Raw genomic sequence first — 18813 nt, 5'->3', positions numbered from 1 at the left:
TTTTTTTCAATTATTTTTTCAATTAATTATTTTTTTCAATTAATCTTTTTTTTCAATTAATATTTTTTCCCAATTAAATTTTTTTTCAATTATTTTTTTAATTAACTTTTTTCAATTATAATGTGTGTGATCCCATTGTTATAAATAATAAAAATAAAAATAAATATAAATATTTTAGGCCTAAACAAACATATTTTTTAATTTATATTTTTAAAATTTTATAAGCATTTGTTCAAACCAAACGCGTTTGTAATTTATGTTTTTCTAAAAATAAACAAAAATAAATTTATAAAATTTTTGTAAACATAAACTAAAAACGTAAACGTTACCAAACACTACCTTATAGTTTCTAAAATTTTGTCTATTATGTTTACGCCAATTTATGGTGTGATTATACATTTTGTAATTGATGAGTAAAATATTTTTTTTATTAATTTTACTTAATAAAATATATAAGAATTTATATTAAAAATAAATAAAAAAAGTTTGAGTATAAATTGATAAAATTATAAATTAATAATTTATTTTATTATAAGACTCTAATTATTTTAATTTTTTTTATCATGATTATTACATAATTCCCCCAAATAATTTCGCCCAAAAATTTAGACCCTTTCTTCAAACATCCAAATTTCCAAATTTTTTGAAAATCAAAATTCCCTCCTCTCGTGACAAACCCTCAGACCCTTTCTTCATCCCAAACGTCTCCCTTTCTTCATCCCAAACGTCTTCAAAAATTACTCTCTCTCTCTCTCTCTCTCTCTCTCTCTCTCTGCCCTTGCCACGGCCGGGACCTGCGCCGCCGCATCCTCTACCACGGAGAAAAGCTCCCAAAGCTGTTGACAAAGATCTGTATAGGATCTCGCCGGAGCTCCTTCTCGCCAAGCACCGAAGAGTGAGTTTATTCTGCCCTTTTCTTTTCCTCCTCGTTTTAGCTAGCTACATGCCTCAATGTATGTCTCTCTTTCTCGCTCTGCTACTTGTTTCTCTCCCTTTCTCCATCTCCATTCTATAAAACCCTAGACCGAAATCCCCTTCTTCGAAACTGCCCCTTTCACCTTTGTGAACTCACTGGGTTGGTTTATAAAATTAGAAAAATATGATTTGAATAGGTTTAGGTTTTTTATGGTTGTTAGTTGTGTTGATTCCATATATATATATATACACTTGAAATTTGGCTTGTGTGAAATCTGATGTGTTGGTAATTGAATTTTGTAACCATGTAACTGATATGAGACTAATTTTTTATTTGCTTATTGAAATCTGTTTATTTTTCTAACAATTACTCTTGTGGTTGCTTGATTTTCCTATGAGAAACAAAATTAAAGTGGTTTGGATGTATTACCTTTAGCAATTTTCTGGGAATTGTATAAACTGAGAAATGAATGGATATTTTGATGTTACTTTATAAACCCATTCAACATACCCTATTTGCTTATTGGACTTTTGTTCTGCAACCCAACTTTGAAGAATCATGATTTGAGGCACCATACTAGGAACATAGATTACTATTAATTCAAATAATTTGTTAAACAAAAGAAGTGTTTGTGCTATAATCAGTTCAGAGATTACTAAAATAGGTCCATGAGATATATACCTTTTAGTTTAGGGCTACTTTTCCTTTCTTTTCTTTGTTCCCCCCTCACCTTGCATTTTGAGTTGTCTATGACTCTTTTCTGTTGGATTGATTGTTTAAATTCTGCCTTCTCAACCCTGATTTGACTAAGAACCAAACCCATTTAAGATAGTTCATCTAAATGGTTAGGCCTCCATAATCCAGGCTATAAATTTGTTGGACCTTCGGTGTAGTGTTCATAATCTCGACCTTCTTTAAATTTTTAGCATGTTCTCTTTTGGGATTGGTTAGAATTATCTATTTGTTTTGGTTTTTGAGGGAATTGTAGAGAACTATACAAGAATTGAAGTAATGAATATGTTGGGCAATTTGTGAGCTCACCTATGTCATTAATCTGGCACTGTCATGTGTGATTATCTTCTTTTTGAGATGTAAAAAATGTTCAATACATATTTTCTTTCCATTGAATGGCAAGTAATGTAGGGTACCTTTTTCAATAGTAATATCAGTTTAGGTTAATTTCTAACAAAATTTCAGATAAACAAAAGTCTTTTCTAGGATGGTGAATTCTATAGGACAGCTTTTGTCAGGCATTTGATAGGAACAGGCAAAGATAGAAAAGGGGGATTGATGACTCTGATTTGGTCTTTAAAATGGAATCCAATGCTTTTCATGAAAAGGCAACCTCATTTTAGGGTCTACATCCCTTATGTCTCTTACAAGAATGAGAGACTATCAGATAAATAAGAAATAGATAAAGTAATTGCAAATTTCAAAATTTAATTTTCATTTGCACCGAATACATATCTTTACTCTATTAGTATGTAATTATTTTTTCGATTTTCATTTATCTGATATTTGTCCTACAAGATGATGTATTTGTGCAATATTTCATCCACATATAGATGATGTATTTGTGCTTTTGTGTTGAGCATTGGAAGTCTTTTGTCGAAGTCCATTATGGCATTAACAAGTTAACTGCACGTAGCGTACGAGTATGGGTTATGAGATTTGGTGAATGACATATTGGGTTATTGAAGAGTCGTCTGACTACTCAATAGCCGAATCATAGAGGTTTTTATCGCTTCTCTTTGACACTTTTGGATTGGTCATATTGTCGCAACAAAATAAGATAGAAATTATTCTAAAAGAAATTTAGCTCTATGTTCACTAGAGATAAGTTGTGTATGATAAATATTTATAAAATTATAAAAAAAAATTCAGCCACCAAGCAAAGACAAAGTGAAAGGTAAGTTTTTTTTTGTCTTGTTTGAATTTTGCTATTCTTTGCCTTGAATCAATAAAAAAAAACTTATGATTTGTTTCATCCCGTTTCATTTGAGCAAGAGGGACGATGTGACTCACCTAGTCTAGGAATTTGTTTGTTTGTTTTTTTTTTTTTTTGGGTGAATAAGTCATAAAAAAAAAGGAAAATACAAGAATACAAGGGAAATACCCCAAGACCTAACACAAGCTATACATAGAGAGCAACGGTTAGCAGGCCAAGCATCGAAACCCGTTAGACTTAAAACCCTGTCCCAGAAACATAAAAGCAGCACTATAAAGGGCCTAAGAAAATGTTCAATATTCCCAATAAAAAAATGGGATTTTTGAACACAAACCTAGACACCCAAAAATAGTCACATAATACAAAAGTTTGCATAGCCCGCAAAAAGTAGGAGAATTACAATGATGAATCACCTAGAAATATATCCCCTCCCTTGCACAGCCCGCAAGGGTAGGAAGCAAAGCAACAAAAAGACCAACTGTATCCACTGTATATACATCAAAAGACCATCTGTAAACCTACCTACATCATATATTACATTATAGCTACTGATCATATTACTGCCAACATTCTTTACAGTTGCTTCATCCATCTTCAGTCTTAGATGATTAGTAAAACCTCAGCAGCAGGCCACAACATAGCAACAGGCCACACCATAGCAGCAGGCCACAACTCCAAATTGAATTCATTTTTACAAGACGACCAACTATGGTCCCCTCCCACTTTCTCATATGGGAACCTAATAGCATTTATGTTAAGCAAGAATTATAACCAAAGCCATAGTTGTTGTCATTTATAATTACTCACTTTATGATATATAACTTCATGTAACTATAACATATTGATTGATGTTGGCTCAAATCATTTGGAAAATCCACTCCCACATTTATATTATATTTTGAATTTTTTGGAAAATAATAAGCTAGCACAAAAGAAGAAGAAAATTATGTGAATGTGCTTTGCTTTCTATAATGTTGAAACCATTAGGGGTGTGCAGCGGATGGTCTGACCCGACCCGACGAGCTTTGGGTGGATGCATGACTTGTGGTGGACGGATGCGGGTCCATTTTTTTTCATTTTCTCGGGTTCGGGTCGGGTCACGGATAATCCGCCAATTCTATCTGTTCACCTGACCTGCCCGCCCTCTTATTTTCCCCCTTTTCCCCCCCTGTGTTGCCTCTTTTTTTTTTCATTTCACGTTTTGTAAACCAAGGTAATCTTCTCATTTCATCTATTGAAAGATTTTTTTTTTTGATTAAAGGTTTTAATTATTTTTGTGATGTTATATATATAGTAGCGTAATATTGAAGTGATCTGGTTATGCAAATGTTTGTACTTGGACTCTGTTTTACTTATCTTGAGACCCATTTAGCTCTTAGATTAGTGTTTTCTTAAGATCATTTTCAGCCCTTCACCAATTTTTTCATCTAATTTGGTTCCAAATTTGAGTAAAAAGTTTGATTTGATATTAACTACTCCAATCCTTTCATCAATTTTTCATCGAAATCTTTTTAAATTTTCTCCTCTTATCCAAACAATTAAAAATAATTCCTATTACCTCTAATAAGGGACCTCCTCATTGGTGTCTTGTGATTGGTTTTTTTTTAACTTGCTTGTTTTTCAACTTTGTCCTCTATTTTTTTCCACTTTCTGATTAAATTTATAATGTAGTATTTGTTTTGGTTAAGTCACAAAAGTATAACTAAGCTTGAGCAAATTCATTGTTTATTATTGGTAAATCATTTGGGATATTTTTTTTTTTCCACTAATGATTTCAGTCAGTGATTTGAAATCTTACGTGTATTGAGGCTATCATATGTCAAGTTGTTGATTCTGCTTCAGCAGCAAACCAATCTGTGTATTGTGTGTTCATGGCAGCACAGCATCTCAGTATTGTATTACCTTTTTACTTATTGTTGGCTCTTGGTCCAATATTGCTTTTTTAAACATACTCATGTGCATATTAATGTGCTTTGCATAGTTTAAAAATGAGTATTTGTTAATTTCCCTTGAAGTCAATAATGTGAGCTTGAGGTGTTTAAAGCAAAGTGAGAGTGATGAAAACATCTCCACCACTGTTCGACAATCTTGTGCAGTTTAACATGCAATTCTTTTGCTATTAGTCTCGAAAGTGTGTGCATCAGATTGGTATAATGGGCTGGAGCAATCAACTTTGCATTACACATTATGACATTAGCTCAGGCTTTAATTGGTTTTGGTTTTTGCTCTGTGATGCAGATAGCTCTGTTTGTTTCCTCCGGTGATGCTGTGCAGCCGGGTTGGCTTTTAACATTCCTCAAATGCACAAATCAGAGAAATGTGAATGCATCTAGTTAAGGTTTGTGGCTTTAGAGTTGAAGTAATGTTTACTTTTGTGCTGCTAGTGTTGTTGTGTGTCAGATTAATTGGTAGGGAATGTGCAGCTAGAAGCTTCACAGTTTCAGCTGATTTTTTATTTCTTAGAACTGCATACAGTTGTTTCTACCTTTTTATTTATTTTTATTTTTTTGTAAGGTGTTGTTTCCAGGTGCTCCTTTGCTCACCTATTTTATATGATTTTGTTAGGTTCTTTTGAATTTGTCTCTTTTCTTAGGTTATTACAAATGAGCATGAGCAGGTTACTCTCAATTTAACATGTAACTTACAATAGTTGAGCCCTGCTCATGCACACATAAACAACCTAGCTGCAGTGTTCATGTATGCATTGCACATAGGTGGTGGTTGAGGAATTAAGTGCACATTAATTATAAGAACATTTGTTTATTTAATTTTTTTTTGTGTATATTTTTATTTAATTTTTTGTTGAAGTGGTCAAACGGTTGGTTGTGGTACATTTGTTTAAGTGTTTATTTATGTAATGGTTATTGAGACTTTGAACAAAGGTAGTAGACTTTCATCTTTGTTATTGTTTATGCAGTTTGTCTTTTTTACTAACTCTATTTCAATGTTCTATTTTTGTTTGTTATAGGTCCTCAATTTCTCCATCTTAACGTAGAAGTAAAGCTATACCTCCTCCATCCCTTCGTCTCTAGCGGTTGCATTAGCAGGTGTGTTTTTTAATTTATTTGCTTTTAATTAATAGCAGGGCACTAGCGGGTGTGCTATTTTATTTATTTATGCTGTCTTTTTTTATTTATTTGTTTATTTTAATTGATAGCAGGGCACTGGCGGGTGTGCTATTTTATTTATTTGTGCTGTCTTTTTTATTTATTTGTTTATTTTAATTGATAGCATGGCACTGGCGGGTGTGCTACTTTATTTATTTATGCTGTCTTTTTTTATTTATTTGTTTCTTTTAATTAATAGCAGGGCACTGGCGGGTGTGCTACTTTATTTATTTGTGCCGTCTTTTTTTATTTATTTGTTTCTTTTAATTGATAGCAGGGCACTGGCGGGTGTGCTATTTTATTTATTTGTGCCGTGTTTTTTTATTTATTTGTTTATTTTAATTGATAGCAGGGCACTGGCGGGTGTGCTATTTTATTTATTTGTGTTGTCTTTTTTTATTTATTTGTTTATTTTAATTGATAGCAGGGCACTGGCGGGTGTGCTATTTTATTTATTTGTGCTGTCTTTTTTATTTATTTGTTTATTTTAATTGATAGTAGGGCACTGGCAGGTGTGCTTTTATTTTGTTTGTTTATTTTAATTGATAGTAGGATACTTGCGGGTGTACTGTCTTTTTTTTAGAGGGAGATGATGTCACAAGAGAGAGATTGAATTCATTTTTGGTTGAACTCAAATTTGTTGAATGACATGTAAATGTCTGGAAATTCTGAATTGATACTTTTGCTTCCCACCCACGACAAAAATAAACATAATTTTGAGGGAGCAGAGAAATGTACATGTTTGAAAAGAAAGAACTCTAGGGCAAATACATCACAAGCTGAACAGTTGATTGTTATAACTTGCTTTGATAACTTTAGCGAATTTTAAAATTTGTTATTTACTTGGAATGGTGATCAAAAAATTTGCCCCTATGTTTATGTGTGTTGTAATTATAAGAACTCTCTTGATTCTTATTTACTTGGAATGGTGATCCATAAATATATGGGTCCCTCTTATTTTCATAATTAATAGATCTATAAGATGAAAGATTATATCTATAGTATTTTTGAAAATTCTCATTTTGATTTGGTAATGAATATACTTCGTAGTCGTTTTGTTTTTTGTAATGAATTAATAGGTCTTTTTCTTATGAATTCTCTTTGTTTAAATATTGATTTTGAATTGTACGACATTGATTGATTCTATTTTTCCATTTTCCTGCTATTAATCTAGACCATCTAATTTGAGATAAATGGTATTGATAATGACCTTTTAACCAGTTTTTCCATTGATTTAGTCCAGAATTCCGAAGTTTCTTAGGTCTTAATTCACAATGAATTTGAAAATCCTACGTGATTTGTGATTAGATCAAGATTAACTAATTCCAAACCCAATAAAATCAAAACACTCAACCTAAAATCATCAAACACTTACGAGAGTGATTTTAGTTTGATTGTTTTTGAGAATAAACAATAAATCAACACAAACGATTTTTTACGTGGAAAAAACCACAATTGAAGAACCTTCAATTGTAATCAAAAACCACGGGCGAACCGCCACTATCAATCCACTACTGAAGAACGAAAAGATTACAAAGAAATCATACAAATTACCCAACCCTAGTCAATTTGTCTCTGAATCTTCTGTAACTCTTTTCACCACACCTTCGTCACGGAATTGATTCTGAAGTTGATTCCACACCACAACTTCACTTGTCAAATTAACGACTGCGTAGACTCAAACTCCTTTTGGATCCTACGCTTTGATCTTCGGAATCCACCGAAGAGAACTCACTTGAAACTTAAGAAGCAACCTCCTTGATGTATGAATTTCAATGCATAAGTTCAGAACTCTCTTAAGAACATCAAGGAAAACGATCAAAAATCTCCAAAGAAGACTTTAAACACAACCCTAGTTTGTTTTGATCAGATCTAGGAAAACGTCACCCACAAAAACACCTTTAACAGCTTTAAATAGAAATCTGGATCCGCGATCTCCGCTCGAGCTCACAACAGCCCGCTCGAGTGGACTGACCAAAAACGGCGTATGAATAAGCTGAGATGCGCTCGAGTGTATGATGATCCGCTCGAGCGTAAAATCGCACCCACCAGTATCTGTGCTTGCCCTGTCAAAATACTGAGACCTGCTAATCTACGCTCGAGCTCAAAAGTCTCCGCTCGAGCGGACAGTACAAAAACACAAAAAAATACTTTTGAATCAACACAAGGTTTTGTCTTCGGATTTGACAACATAGGGACCTAACAATCTCCCCCTTTGTCAATTCCCGGACAAAACTTTTCTAAACAAATGTCCTTAATCACACGCACTAGACAAAATTAAAAAACAAATACTCAAACACTCAAAACAACTCTATAAACAAACAAGCTTTCTAATCTTGCCATATATCGATCCATCAATCCAATTCACCATCCAACATTCACCTGTGAAAAGACTAGCAACATACCAGAAAAACCAAAACTGTGGAACTATATAAGAATATAGCAAAATGTATCCATTCAATAGAAACAAAGGAACAAAATATCAAAATATCCATGTGTCATAACCAAAAGAAAAAAACAAAACACAATATACCATCAATATCCATGTACCATCAATACAATATACCATCAATATCCATGTACCATCAATAGCAGAGCAGGAACCAAACTCTCCCCCTTTTTGACCGGGAATGAAGAAAGCAAGAAATCAAGCACCAGATGGAGGAGGGGGCGGCTGAAGCGTCAGTAAGGAAATGATGTGATCCAGCTGCGAAGTAGTGTGCGCAGCAGTCTGCTCTAGCTGACCAAGACGACCATCAAAGGCATCAAAACGCGCATCGAGAAAGTCTAACCGCCTGGTCATAGCCGCCTCAAAATGCCGAAGCTGATCAGGAAACGAGCTAGGTGGAACAGATGGAGTAGGATCCTCCGCACCCCCAGCGGCAGCAGCATCATATTCAGCCTCCTCAGCAAGGCCAGCAGTGGTACCTGCAGAAGGATCAGCCTGAGAGGACTCCCCCTTAACATGAGCCCGACTCTGTGAGACAGTTTTCTTTGTGAAAGGGCGAGAAGGAGAGGCAAACTCATCATCATCTAGGATAGGGGTCCCAAGGTCAGACAAAATGCGGTTGATCAAGCAACCGTAGGGAAGGCCAAGCTTTTGATGCCCATGAGCACCGATCATCTTTCTTATAATAAGAGATGCGAGATCAATAGACCGGTGATTGGCAATACAGGACAAAATGAATCCTTGGTCTTGTTTGACCTCGGATGAGTGTGTGGTGACAATGATGTTGGCGCAGACAATCAAATTAAGCAGTCTGAACTCCGGAAGAAGTTCAAACTGTTTAATCAAACCGCCTTTAGGCCAATGACGGGCAACACCACAAAGTTCCAAAGACACATCATCAAAGTCACAAGTAGGACGATCAGGTACAGGAAACGGATAGTATTGGGGAAAAACTTGCTCAATCTGTAGAAGTTGGCGAATCAAAGCAGGGGTGACAGAAATGGATTTTGACCGAACCCAAGTAGTGAAAGATGGCTCATAATCCCGAATACCCTCCATATTACACGGTCACCACCTAGAGGGTCGAACAATGGACGAATTTGGATGGACTCAAAAGTATCAGGTTGAACATTCCGTTCTAAATGAACTGTGCGAGTCACAAAAGATTTGTGGAAAGACTTGGATTGGGAGGCTGACTGAAACCTCTCAGGGTTATAGGTAGGGCGAGAAACGGTGGCCTTTCAGCGTTTTGGAGCAGGAGCAGACATACCGAAGAAGACACTATGACACCCAACAAACCAACAAACCCAAAACCCAACCCACACCAAAACAAAACCAAAACAAAACATTAGTGCAATAATCAAATTAAAAACAGGGCATAACAAAAAACAGGGCATGAAAGCATGGTATTGAAGAACTCATAACTAATACACCAAATATGAGAGAAATTGCACAGTATAAGTAGGAATCATGAGAAAATCAAAGCAATGTAACCAAGCCCAAATTGATACCCACGCAAAGAGACCTCAACAGCCCATTATAGTAGGAACACAGATAACTCCGAATACCACAGACACAACACAGAAAAATACACATGAAAAACAGACAATCGGACAAAGAAAAAGTGTGTGAGAGAGAGAATCACAAACATGACACACAAAACCCCACAAAACGACAAACCCAACAACCATTAGAACCAAATAGAACAAAAAAAGTGAAAATAAAAGAGGGTAAAACTTACCAAAGAGCAAATCAGTGGGTAGGAGGATGGATGTGAGGAAAAATCGACCACAATGCAGCCACAAGACAAACCCTAGATCGAGAGAATGAAATAGGAAGAAAAAAAATACCTCGAAGAGTCGAGAGAGGGAGTTAAGTATGAAACAGGTCCGCTCGAGCGTACATAGTACCGCTCGAGCGTAAAACAATGCAAGCAGACTCCCGCGTGAGCGTGCAAAGGGCCGCTCGAGCTCAAAAAACCATCTCTCAGAACTGCCAAATCACGAACAAACTGCTGCAAGAGTGAAAAACACGCTCGAGCGTAAAACATTCCGCTCGAGCGGAAAAAAACATTTTTTTTTTTTTTTTGGATAAAAAACAAAACACACCTAGAAAGTCCTGTAACAAGTAAGAAGAGCAAGAGTGGACTAAATCACAAAGACAAGAAAATCCATCAAATTATAAGTCCTGCAAATTTTGAGAAAAGAGATGAAACACCAGCTTATGAACAACACAGATAGTATGAAATCAAAGCCACACGCATCATGAGAATGCATTACTCAAAAACACATATGAGAGCTCATGTAAAAAGTGTGTGTGTGCAATCCTTGAGAGCCACAAAGCTAGAGTTAATCCTAGTAGTGATCGGATGGCTGGACCTCCGACACGAGTAACTGACTATCACAGAGAAAAGTCAAACCACTAGGAATCACGGGGTATTTGTTAAGTAAAAGCGGAAGCTCCCCCTCAGAATTTTTTTTTTTTTTTTCTTGTGGGCACTCACTGGTGGCATGCACACTCAAGAGTATGGATTCCAACCAGAGAAGAATGAAGTCAAAATGAAGGCCTGGTTGGTGCCTCTGAGGTAGCCTTTTCCTAATGCCCGGAGATCATGTACTGAGGGAGAAACCATGGAAGTGAACTAAGGCGGTTGATGGTTAAGAGACTTAACATCACCCATGATGTACTAGTATGGGTCAATTTCTCCATAAAAGTACAAGAAACACTGTCAGTGGTCCATAGAGAACTTTGATCACTTATGCGGAAACCCCTGCAACAGTTTAGCTCAAGAATGTGTACAGAATGAGATCACGAAGTAAATGAGTATGGGCATTCAGCATGAGCTATGAACTAAGATGTGAAACAAATCTTGTGAGAAACATGAGCAGTGTTCATTTAATATTTTGATGCAAAAGATACCAGGACTCAATCACAATGAGATTAACACATCTAGGGATAGTAAGTCAGCCACTCACACTCACCTCACGACCACAGGAACCAATCTAGTTACTGAGCATTACACCTAAGGTCTTTCTAAGAAACTCAAATCGAAGAAGATCAAGGGGTTTTGTAAAAATATCAGCTTTTTGATGCTCAGTAGGGATATGTTCCAAAACTACAATGCCTTCATCCACTAACTCTCGAATAAAATGATGACGGATGTCAATATGTTTGGTGCGAGAGTGTTGGACTGGATTTTTTGAAATGTTTATGGCACTTGTGTTATCACAAAAAAGAGTGAGGGTATTCAGTTCTATTCCATAATCATGAAGCATTTGCTTCATCCACAACATTTGTGCACAACAACTCCCTGCAGCAATGTACTCAGCCTCAGTAGTGGAAAGAGAGATGGCATTCTGTTTTTTACTATGCCAAGAAACCAAATTATTCCCAAGGTAAAAACACCCCCCGGAGGTACTTTTCCTATCATTAGCACACCCTGCCCAGTCGGCATCAGAAAAACCAGTAATTTCAGCTGTAGTATCAGTGGAAAACCAAACCCCATACCCCAAGGTCCCATTTACATACTTGATGATGCGTTTTACCGCAAGAAGGTGAGACTCTTTAGGACTGGCTTGGTAACGAGCACAAACACCGACACTGAAAGAAATATCAGGACGACTGGCTGTGAGATACAAAAGACTCCCTATCATACTCCTATAAAGGGTAGGATCTACATCAATACCAGAGGAATCTTTGGAGAGGTGAAGACTGGTGCTCATGGGAGTGCGTGCATGTTTGGCAGACTCAAGACCAAACTTAGACACAAGATTTTTCGCATACTTAGACTGAGATACAAATATACCTGTAGGAGACTGTTTAATTTGAAGACCCAAAAAATAAGACAACTCTCCCATCATGCTCATCTCAAACTCATGTGTCATGCAATCCGAAAAATATTTCACAAGATGTTCAGCAGTGGATCCAAACACAATATCATCAACATAAATCTGAGCAACAAGAATATGAGACTTAGTATGTTTCACAAATAAGGTCTTATCCACACTACCCCTTTGAAAATCATTGTCAAGAAGAAATGTAGTAAGTCTATCATACCAAGCTCGAGGGGCTTGTTTCAATCCGTACAAAGCCTTGTCTAACTTGTAGACATGATTAGGACATTTAGGGTCCTCAAACCCTTTTGGTTGCTCAACATATGCCTCTTCTCTCAAGTACCCATTCAAAAAGGCACTTTTCACATCCATTTGAAACAATTTAAAGCCAAGAAAACAAGCAACACCAAGTAAAATACGAATAGATTCGAGACGTGCAACTGGGGCAAACGTCTCATCATAGTCAACACCCTCTACTTGTGTGTAGCCTTGAGCAACCAACCTAGCTTTGTTTCTAACAACTGTACCATTCTCATCAGATTTATTTTTAAAGATCCACTTGGTACCTATCACATTCATGTCTCTAGGTCTGGGAACTAGAGTCCAAACTTTGTTACGTTCAAATTGACCTAATTCTTCATGCATAGCATTGACCCAACTATCATCTAGCAAGGCCTCTTTAAAATTTTTAGGTTCAATTAATGAAACATAACACATATGTGATACCTCATCCCGAATCTGTCTTCGGGTTTTCATACGATCCGAGACACTTCCAATCACCTGTTGAGCTGGATGATTTAGTTTCACCCTAGCTGACGGTTTAAGCTCAGGACTTGCGGTGACAGGGGCAACAGGAGTGATGTCCCTTGGAGCACTCTTTGGACTTGACCTTACCTGTGAAGATGGTTCGGTAACCATTTCTTGTGATGGGTCTGCACCTTCTCCTTGTTTTTGAGATTCGATATCCAAGATTGGAGACTCATCATTATCATCCTCATTTGTTGCTGGAGGAGGTGCACCTGTGTCATCTATAACCACATTGATAGATTCCATTAAAGATGAAGTTCGTAGGTTATAGACTCTAAAAGCCCTACTAGTGGTTGAATACCCTAGAAAAATACCTTCATCACTTCGGGAGTCAAATTTGCCCAAAGGCTCTCTATCTTTGAAGATGTAACACTTACTCCCAAAAGTTTTGAAGTATTTTACATTAGGTTTCACACCCTTCCACAATTCATATGGAGTTTGTAAAGTGCCGGGCCTTAAATACACGCGATTTATGACATACACAGCAGTATTTAAGGCTTCAGCCCAAAACTTAGGAGGAAGTTTCTTACTAAGGAGCATGACCCTAGCCATTTCTTGAACAACCCTGTTCTTCCTCTCAACAACTCCATTTTGTTGTGGAGTAATAGGGGCAGAAAATTCATGCTTGATTCCATGCATATCACAAAAATCCGAAAACGAACTATTTTCAAATTCACGACCATGATCAGTTCGGATTCTTATGATACGTCCAATGGAAACACCCTGTTCATTTTGGATTTTAGGGACTAAGGACTGGAAAGCATCAAACGTATCAGATTTTTCCCTTAAAAAATTTACCCACGAAAATCGAGTAAAATCATCAACAGTTAAAAAAATGTATCTTTTACCTCCGATGCTTTCAGTGCGAGTAGGACCCATTAAATCCATGTGAATCAATTCAAGAGGACGTTTGGTTGTAAAGTTGTTCACCTTTTTATGAGGAGCACGGGTTTGTTTGCCAAGCTGACATGGTCCACACACATGGCTCAAATTCTTACCTAGTTTAGGTATTCCCCTCACAAGCTCTTTGTTGGCTATCTTAGTTAAGTCATTGAAATTCATGTGACCTAATCTTTGATGCCACAGGTCAATGTTACTAATGATGGCAGAGTGACAAGTGAGATCATTAGTAGTAACAATCCCATAGCAGTTATCAGATGTGCGAACCCCATGTAAGACAGTATTTCCCGTTTTATCCAAAATTTGACATTTATTTTTAGAAAACAATACTTCATGATGGGAATCACACATTTGACTAATGCTTAAAAGATTTGCTTTAAGACCATCAACTAGTAGAACATTATCTAGCTTGGGAAGACCAGCAACACTTATAGAGCCCTTACCAATGACTCTCGAAGTGCCGCCATCTCCAAAGGTAACAATTCCTCCTTCATATTTTTCAAGGGAGGTGAAGTAGGATTTGTTACCGGACATATGTCGAGAACACCCACTATCAAGATACCACATGTGTGAATCACGTGCTTTTAGAGCAGTGTGAGCAACAAAACAAGTCAAATCCGCTTTTCTAATCCAAATCTTTTTAGTCTTGGTGTTCAGCCTAGACATGTAAGGTTGTCTCCTAACCCAAAAAGTATTAGAATTTCTACCCTTTTTAGACACCTTACCAAACAGTTCAAAACAGTAAGGACGAATGTGGCCATACTTACCACAGTGATGACAAATAAAAACCGGTTTTACCTCCTTTTTGTTGATTTTACCAGCTTTAGGCAGACGGAGAGAGAGATCAGCCTGGTCTACCTTCAATTTTCCCTTTGCTTGCGTCTTCTTGTCATGTGAAGTAGAGGCCTGACCCTTGTGAGCTGTTGCACCATAGCCTAACCCGCTTTTGTCGCAACCCATTTGTTGAGACCCGAGGATGTCTTCTAAAGATTTGGAACCTTTGTTCCACATGGCAATAGTGGCTCTAGCAACCCGAAGCTCTTCATCCTTTTGACAGACTATCTCTTCCAATCTGGCTTGTGACAGCTCAAGACTTTCAAGCTTTTCTTCATATGTGGAATACACCTTCAGAAGTTCATTCCTTTCAGTTTCACAGGATAATAATTTTCCACATAAATCTTGCCTGTCACTCGAGATCTTGACGATATCCTGCTTTGCTGCTACAAGTTCTCCTTTCAGCCTGACATTCTCACTCTCACATGTCTTGAGCTTGAGAGAGAGTTTGTCGTTGAGTTTGGACAAATTCAAAGATTCCTCGTACAGCTTTTCGTAGGCTTGTTGTAGTTCATCGCCATTGATCTCCTCATTATCCTCAGATGTTTCATCATCCTCTTTTTGCTCTTTATTCTCCTTTGCCTCCTCCAATCTTGCAACTAAGACTGAAAAGTCACTGGATGGTGGTGAATGTGAGTTTCCTCTTTCATGGAATTGGCTCAAAATTTCCCATGCCTCTTTGGCCTTTGTGCAACGAACAACCCGTTGCTGTTCTTCAGCAGAAATTGCTCTACGAATAGTGCTAAGGGCTCTCATATTGCTCGGCCTGTCAACACTTTCTGTATCTTCTTCAATGGCCTGCCAGCCTTCTGGATCAAAGGCTCTCAGAAAAGCCCTCATTCTGATTTTCCAAAACAGGTAGTTACTCCCATCAAAAGTAGGAGCATGATGCAAGTTCTGACCACGAGCTAACTCCGCTGGCTTTGGAAGAGTTTGAGTGAAAGTCGACCAAAAAGCCATAAAAGCACTATCCCCGTCTTCTCCAGATTCAGGTTCTTCGGGTTCTTGCTCCGACCCGCTTTCATCATCCCAAGTTACAGTGTAGACTTTCTTTCGATTCTTTTTCGAAGGGCATTCAAGGGCAATGTGACCAAACCCTTGACACTCATAACACTTGACCCCTGGTCCCCTTACAATCTTTTTTTCAGTAGTTTGAGCAAATTTTGGTGGAACAGTTTTGGGTTTGTCACTACTCTTATCTTTTGAAATAGGGGCTCTGAAATTCGGCTTCTTTTTCAAAAATTTTTTAAACTGTTTTGTAAGCATAGCCGTCATTTCAGACTCTAAATCAAATTCAGTCTCCGGAGGTTTTGCAGTCTCATGGGCACTCGTGAAAGCCATATTTTCTTTTTGCTTTTTCTTAGAAATTTGGTGGGCTTCATAAGTCTGCAAATTTCCAACCAATTGATCGAGCTTGAGGGTATCAACATTCTGAGCCTCCTCAATGGCTGTCACCTTTGGTTGGAACCTCTCGGGAAGGGACCTCAAAATTTTTCCAACAACTTTTGCTTCCGGGATTTTTTCACCGAGAGTGAAACAGGAATTCACGATATCACTGAGTTTTGCATAAAATTCATCGAACGTCTCATCGTCGCGCATAAAAAGGGTTTCAAAGGCAGACGTGAGACGTTGAAGTTTTGCCCTTTTAACAGAGGTGGTACCTTCGTGAATCGTTTCAAGAATATCCCACGCCTCTTTTGCTATTTCACACGTGCAAATTCGACGGAATTCTTCAGGTGTGACAGAGCAGAAGAGGGAGTTTAGAGCTTTGCTGTTCCAACTCGAATTCTGGTAATCGATTGTGTCCCATTTATCAAGGGGTTTAGGAATATCAATCCCATCAACGGTGATTGTAGGTTCACTCCACCCAAAGATTACGGAGTGCCAAACTTTCTCATCGATGGATTTTAAAAATTCTCTCATACGAGCTTTCCAATAAGAATAGTTTGTACCGTCAAGTAAAGGTGGTCTATGAGTGGAGTTACCTTCACGAATCGAATCCATGATACTAATCACACAAAATCACACTCCTATAGTTTTTTAAAAAAAAAACAAAGAGTGACCTGCTCTGATACCAATTGAAAATCCTACGTGATTTGTGATTAGATCAAGATTAACTAATTCCAAACCCAATAAAATCAAAACACTCAACCTAAAATCATCAAACACTTACGAGAGTGATTTTAGTTTGATTGTTTTTGAGAATAAACAATAAATCAACACAAACGATTTTTTACGTGGAAAAAACCACAATTGAAGAACCTTCAATTGTAATCAAAAACCACGGGCGAACCGCCACTATCAATCCACTACTGAAGAACGAAAAGATTACAAAGAAATCATACAAATTACCTAACCCTAGTCAATTTGTCTCTGAATCTTCTGTAACTCTTTTCACCACACCTTCGTCACGGAATTGATTCTGAAGTTGATTCCACACCACAACTTCACTTGTCAAATTAACGACTGCGTAGACTCAAACTCCTTTTGGATCCTACGCTTTGATCTTCGAAATCCACCGAAGAGAACTCACTTGAAACTTAAGAAGCAACCTCCTTGATGTATGAATTTCAATGCATAAGTTCAGAACTCTCTTAAGAACATCAAGGAAAACGATCAAAAATCTCCAAAGAAGACTTTAAACACAACCCTAGTTTGTTTTGATCAGATCTAGGAAAACGTCACCCACAAAAACACCTTTAACAGCTTTAAATAGAAATCTGGATCCACGATCTCCGCTCGAGCTCACAACAGCCCGCTCGAGCGGACTGACCAAAAACGGCGTATGAATAAGCTGAGATGCGCTCGAGCGTATGATGATCCGCTCGAGCGTAAAATCGCACCCACCAGTATCTGTGCTTGCCCTGTCAAAATACTGAGACCTGCTAATCTACGCTCGAGCTCAAAAGTCTCCGCTCGAGCGGACAGTACAAAAACACAAAAAAATACTTTTGAATCAACACAAGGTTTTGTCTTCGGATTTGACAACATAGGGACCTAACAGAATTATTCCTTGTTTTCCAAAACAATCTTTTATTGAAGTCTTAAGACAAAAAGACGTTCCGTGATATTGAAGAATAGATCTTAACTTATACAAGGAGCATAAGTCAAAGTTGTGGGATTTAGCATTAGGAAAGACACGCGAACAATGCAGGCAACAAAGGTTCTTAGTAGAAAATGGGTCTTAATTCATAATGAATTATTCCTTGTTTTCCAAAATAATCTTTTATTGAAGTCTTAAGAAAAAAAGACGTTCCGTGATATTGAAGAATAGATTACAGAATCATTCTCTATTTATTTTGATTTTCAATAACTATGTCATTAATGGCAAGTTATTGAATGTTTTCAATAACTATGTCATTAAATCTATGTACATTATTCTACTATTGTTTTTGTCTGTTATTTGCTCTTTTACAAAATTCTCTTATGTGATTTTAGGAATTTTCATTCATTTTATAAGATAATGTTATTCTTTTCATATTGTTTTTGATGTAGTTATCATGGATCCTTTTGGATGTACCAAATTTGAGCGCAAGCTTGAACATGACGAAGTTTGTGGGAATAAAGAAGAATTAGGTTCCCATGCAAATGACCCTATTCAAAGTTTAACCAAGAATGATGTTCTTGAAATGCAATTCAATTCAGAAGAGGATGCCAATGATTTCTATAATCAATATGCTAAAGTTGTGGGATTTAGCATTAGGAAAGACACGCGAACAATGCAGGCAACAAAGGTTCTTAGTAGAAAATGGGTATGCTCAAGGCAAGGCCAAAGAGCAAAGCAACACTTGGCCCGTATTGATCGAAAAAGAGCTGCCAGGGCATTGACTAGAGTTGGTTGTGATGCTCATTTCCGCATAAAGTACAATCTGGATGTAGGCAAATACATTGTCACTCACTTTAACATGGAACATAACCATCCATTGGCAACATCACCATGTGTGCCATTTCTTCGGTCGCATAGGTTTGTAAAGATCCCCGACAAAGATCAAGTAAAGACTTTGCACGATGTTGGTGTC

At 37.2% G+C, this 18813-nt stretch overlaps 1 long non-coding RNA gene across 1 annotated transcript; it reads left to right on the top strand.

Moving 5' to 3' along the window:
* The first annotated feature begins 632 nt into the window (after window positions 1–632).
* LOC145796676 (uncharacterized) lies at window positions 633–18771 on the top strand. Its single transcript, XR_014337167.1, has 4 exons — window positions 633–895; window positions 5103–5202; window positions 5833–5911; window positions 18290–18771. It is a non-coding gene; the product is annotated as an uncharacterized LOC145796676 (long non-coding RNA).
* The last annotated feature ends 42 nt before the right edge of the window (window positions 18772–18813 follow it).

Source organism: Camellia sinensis, chromosome 8 (genome assembly GCF_055761805.1).
Source record: "Camellia sinensis isolate YWXY chromosome 8, ASM5576180v1, whole genome shotgun sequence".
Lineage (NCBI taxonomy): Eukaryota > Viridiplantae > Streptophyta > Magnoliopsida > Ericales > Theaceae > Camellia > Camellia sinensis.
The sequence above is the reverse complement of the archived record's forward strand: the minus strand, read 5'-3'. Positions and strand labels throughout refer to the sequence as shown.